The following is a 5,747-nucleotide window of genomic DNA, read 5'->3' on the forward strand; positions in this document are numbered from 1 at the left end:
AGTGAAGAACCTTACAAGCATTTGGATGAGTTTCTTGAAGTATGTTCCACCGTAAAATATACGGACATGCCGGAAGAGGTTTTAAGACTCAAAATTTTTCCATTCACCTTAAAAGACAAGGCAAAGTATTGGTTTAACAATCTTAGGCCTTTTTTAATCACTTCTTGGGCAGAAATGCAACAAGAGTTCTTGAAGAAGTACTATCCGGTTTCTAAGACCAATGTCATGAGAACCTCAATTCGAGAATTTTCACATGGGGATGGAGAAACGTTTCATGAGGCATGGGAACGCTTCAATGAATTGCTTAGGAAGTATCCACATCATGACATGGCCAAATGGCAATTAGTTCAATATTTCTTTGAGAGCTTATCGGACAATTATAAAGGCATGGTTAATGCTTCCATGGGTGGCTCATACATTAATAGGCATGAGGATGACGTGTGGCGTCTTTATGAGAGCATGAATGAAAATTCTTTGCATAGAACATTATCATCCAGGAATGGTAGAAATTCACAAGGTAGGAAGAGTGTTGGCTTACATCAAGTCAATTATTCAAATGAAATAGCCGCCGAAATAAAGTCTTTATCTCAAAGGTTTGATCAATTTTTTATTAACCAAAACTCGGCGAACCAAGTATCTTCCTTCCCTAACCATTCTCATCGTGCATCAAATGAAACATGTATGATTTGTTCTAGTGTTCTTCATTCTACTTCTCATTGTCCTCACAGACAAGTGCAAAATGAACCTAATGAACAAGTCAATGCAGCTTTTGTGAACCAAGGGAACCATCCTTATGGTACTCATTATAATCCAAGTTGGAGGAATCATCCGAATTTCTCTTGGAAAAACCAAGGAGAGGGCTCAAACCCTTCCCAAGGTGGTTTTCAAGGGAAGTACATTCCACCTCCACTTTAAAATCGAGGATCCCAAGGTTATAGACCTTATCAATTACAAGGAAATTAATTTGTTAATTCTGATTTTCCCAACCAATCTTATTCCCAAGGAAATACTAGAAGTCCCACCTTCGAAGAAAAAGTTTTGAATGCTTTGGGCACTTTAGAAGCTAACACACAATTGCTATACTCTCACTCTCACTCTCAATCTATTGTGAAGCTAAAAACCCAAGTAGGGCAAATAACAAGCACTTTCAATGCAAGAGAGAATGGAAAGATGCCTATTAATGCCCCACCTAAGCAACAATGTGTTGTGGAAACCCATTCCTCATCGAAAGGCCACACCATTGAACATGTTAATGCGGTGACTACCTTGCCTAGTGGTAGGATTGTGGACAATCAAGTTGAAATGTCCAATGAAGAGAGTGAACCAGTGCAACCTCAAGTTGTCACCCGTCCTGTTTCACATCCCATTCCTCCTTCATTGCATATACATGATCTTGTGAATGAGAAAACTTTGAAATATGATTTGAAGAATGATTTTGAAAATGATTTGAAGAAAGATTTGCAAAAAAATGATGTTGAAAATTTTTTGCTGAAAAATGATTTGAAACAAAGTGATTTAAAAACTTCTTGTGTTGAAGAGAGTTCAAAAGAAAATTCTGAAAAAGTGTTTGAACCAAAAGTTCCATTTCCGGATGCCTTAAAAGGATCCATTTCAAAAGACAAGCAAAAGGCAAAAACCAATGAAATTATGGAAATGTTTAGGCAAGTAAAAGTTAATCTTCCACTTTTGGATGCAATCAAGCAAATTCCGGCTTATGTCAAATTTTTGAAAGACTTGTGCACCCAAAAGCGGAAGAACAAGAGCCAAGCACTAAGAAAAGTGGTTTTGACCGAGCAAGTAAGCTCAATTTTGCAACATAACACTTTGCTAAAGTTTAAGGACCTCAGTTCACCTACTACTTCATGCATTATTGGTGATCATATCATTAATCGGGCGCTTCTTAACTTAGGAGCAAGTTTTAACCTTCTTCCATAGTCGGTTTATGTCAAATTGGGCCTAGGTGAATTAAAACCGACGTCGGTAGTTTTGCAACTTGCCGACCGATCCATTAAGAAGCCTAGGGGTATAATTGAGGATGTTTTGATTAAAATTGATAAATTCTTCTTCCCAGTTGATTTCATTGTCATAGACACAGAACCGGTCCCCAATCCTAAAAGCCAAATTCCCATTATCCTTGGCCGTCCTTTCTTGGCAACCGCTAATGCCAACATCAATTGTAGGATGGGGATAATGAAGATCTCATTTGGCCACATGAAGGTGAAGCTGAATATCTTCAATCCCACACCCAATTCATTTGACAAATATGAAGGAGAGGTTAATGTTGTAGATAAATGTCATGATCTTCAATGAAAGGATCCATTTCAAAAGGCAAGCAAAAGGCAAAAACCAATGAAATTATGGAAATGTTTAGGCAAGTAAAAGTTAATCTTCCACTGTTGGATGCAATCAAGCAAATTCCAGCTTATGTTAAATTTTTGAAAGACTTGTGCACCCAAAAGCGGAAGAATAAGAGCCAAGCACTAAGAAAAGTGGTTTTGACCGAGCAAGTAAGCTCAATTTTGCAACATAACACTTTGCTAAGGTTTAAGGACCCCAGTTCACCTACTACTTCATGCATTATTGGTGATCATATCATTAATCGGGCACTTCTTGACTTAGGAGCAAGTTTTAACCTTCTTCCATACTCGGTTTATGTCAAATTGGGCCTAGGTGAATTAAAACCGACGTCGGTAGTTTTGCAACTTGCCGACCGAACCATTAAGAAGCCTTGGGGTATAATTGAGGATGTTTTGATTAAAATTGATAAATTCTTCCTCCCGGTTGATTTCGTTGTCATAGATACAGAACCGGTCCGTAATCCTAAGAGCCAAATTCCCATTATCCTTGGCCATCCTTTCTTGGCAACCGCTAATGCCAACATCAATTGTTGGACGGGGATAATGAAGATCTCATTTGGCCATATGAAGGTGAAGCTGAATATCTTTAATCCCATACCCAATTCATTTGAAAAATATAAAGGAAAGGTTAATGTTGTAGATAAATGTCATGATCTTCAATGTCAAGGAAATGAGCTTTTGTGTAAGACCAAATCTTCAAAAAGATCATCTTCAACCTTGCATTCTAAAAGTCTTGTTTCAAATTCTTGCTTTGAAAGGGTTGGAAGCCCAAAGGTTGTGATTGCATAGACAAATGATCAAAAGTTTCTTTTGAGCTTAATCCAACAAGTTCTTCAAATAACCATTTATTGGGTGGAGTTCAAAGCATCTATCACCCCAATAAGGAGGGGATGCATTATAAGATCTTTGATCGGGGCTAAAATAGCCCAATGTCTTGCTAGAGACGTTAAAGACTAGCAAAAACATTTCGTAGGGTGTCAAAACCCTATTCCTCCCCTATTTCTATCTTAATTTTCATTTCTTACAAAGTCTAGATACTTGTTTTTGGTTCATATGCATTGATAGGAATTGTGATTAGGATTGCATGAATTTTGTGTTGTGATTGAGCATTTTGCATAAGTTCGATCGATCTAAGTTGAGAGTTCGATCGATCGAACTTCCACCTGCATCCAACACAGAAAAATTTTCGACCTGCATCCACCTGCATCCAAATCACCTCTCTGTCGCATCGTTCAAACTTATTCTTAGATTGATCAGGAGATTTTTGATCAATCCAACTTCAAAGTTTGATCGATCTCATGCATCAACACTTAGAAAAATTTTGAGCCTGCATCAGCCTGCATATTTCAGCTCTCTGTCAGATAGATCGAAAACATTCCTAGATCGATCTAAAGTTCTTCGATTAATCCAACTTCATTATTGGATTGATCTTGAGATTCCATACTTAGAAAAATTTTCAAAGCACTACAAATTTCATACTCTCTGTCCCATCGTGCGAGCATAGATCGATCATAGCTTTGCCCCTTTGACTTTTTGACTTTTTCCTTTTTCTATTTTTATTTTTCATTTTCTTATTTCGAAAAAAAAAAAAAAAAACAAAAATGGTTTTTCAAAATAGCATTCCATCTTGCTAGAGACGTTAAACTTAGCACCCACATGACACATTGTATCTTTTATCTCTTGTATAGTTCATATTCATTTTCATTTTTATTTCTTTATTTTTCTTGCATTTTGTTTCATTGTACATACTTTCTTAAAATAAATAAAATAAAAATAAAATAAAAATAAAAATAAAAATAAAATTTACATCCCTTATTTCCTTGCATTTTCATTTCTTGCATGTTTATTTGTTTTATTTTTGTGTGTGTGTACATACTTGTTTTATCCTAAAAAAAAAATGAGTGAAAAGAATAAGCGCACCTAGATGAATAAAGCTTTAATAAAAGGTCCACTTTTTGTCTTGATGATCGGTACTAGATTTGTGTGCTAGTTTGAGGGTAAGGATGTGATTAATTCTTTAGTTGGCTTAGATAGCAACATATTTGATGCCGGTCCACTCAAAAAGATTCTAGAGTTGTTTTGATTTGCATGATCATTTTCTTGATGTGTGGAGGACCATATTTGCTTACTTGATGTTGAGATTTTGGGAGATTGCTTAGAAATGTTTGAAAAATTACGTACTTGAGGTAGTTTTCTCCCAATGCTTGTTTGTAATATTGGTACCTCTTTTGAAAGAATGAGCTTTTGTGGGTATCATTTCTGGAAATCCTCATGAGACTTCACTTGTCCAGTAGGGGTAACCTAGGGGTTTAAAAGGCTTGTTGCATGTGCCAAGTGCAATCGTGTTCCCTACGAAAGTGGCGTTATCCATTTATTGCTTTCTAGTTATAGTTGTTTAGTTGTTCATTTCATTTCTTTACTTCATAGTTCATTGCTAGGGATTAACAATATTTAAGTTTGGGGGTGTGATAAGCACTGAAAAGTACACATTCATACCCCTTAAGCTTGAGTATTCTAGGACCTTTATCTATCTTATTTTCCCGTTTTAGTTCTTATTTGTGTTTTTGTCTATTTCAGGTCAATAATGTTAAAATGGGCTAAAAATGGTTTCTTAAGGCCTTTTTGGAGTCAAACTAAATCTTAGTGATGATACGGAGCAAAAAGAGGCTGATTTGAAGCAAAAAGAGGCTGATGCTGAAAATTTGCCAAGTTAGATCGATTCAATTTTTTCTGAGATCGATCGCTTTTTCTGAGATCGATCAAAGTTGGATTGATCGAAAATCAAAGTTGGATCGATCGAACTTTTCTCTGATCGATCAAACTTTTTCTTTGATTGATCACACTTTTGTTGGCAGCGAGCTGTCTAATTCCGTGCGCGCCCAAAAGTCCATCTACGACATAGTACAGGATTAGATATTTTTGGAGCTATATTCCTAACTTAGTGACTAAGAAAACGACCTTCTATATAAAGGGAAGTGACCCATTTTTGTAAAGGAGCTTTTTATCTTTTTATTTTTTACTTTATATTTTATATTTCTCTCTCTAGCAAAATTAGAGATTAGGGTTAGAAGAAAAGAGGGAAGTGGAGGCACATCTCAAGACTCATATCTAGATCCACTCTCTCTCCATCTCTAGAGCTTCAAAGAAGAAGAAGAAGAAGAGGAAGAAGAAGATGGAGCCATGTTTGGAGCTTACCCTTAAGGGTTTCATGACCACATCCACCTCCTCCATGATTGACTAGATCTACACTTAGGGCTTGGATGAGCCCTAAGTCTTGTGTAATCTAAACCCTTGTTTTTCTATTTTTGGGGATTTATATATTTTGTTGTGATTAATGTTCTAGCCTGGTGAATTTAATGAATCTTGGTATATTTCTATAATTTCTATGGT

The 5,747-nt window shown here is 36.2% G+C and overlaps 1 pseudogene; it reads right to left on the reverse strand.

Moving 5' to 3' along the window:
• Nucleotides 1-230: 230 nt before the first annotated feature.
• LOC132275721 (small nucleolar RNA R71) lies at nt 231-329 on the reverse strand (annotated as a pseudogene).
• Between the last annotated feature and the right edge of the window lie 5,418 nt (nt 330-5,747).

The sequence above is a fragment of the Cornus florida genome, unplaced genomic scaffold (assembly GCF_030987335.1).
Source record: "Cornus florida cultivar Cherokee Brave unplaced genomic scaffold, ASM3098733v1 CherokeeBrave_3.0.0_Hap2_Chr09, whole genome shotgun sequence".
NCBI lineage: Eukaryota > Viridiplantae > Streptophyta > Magnoliopsida > Cornales > Cornaceae > Cornus > Cornus florida.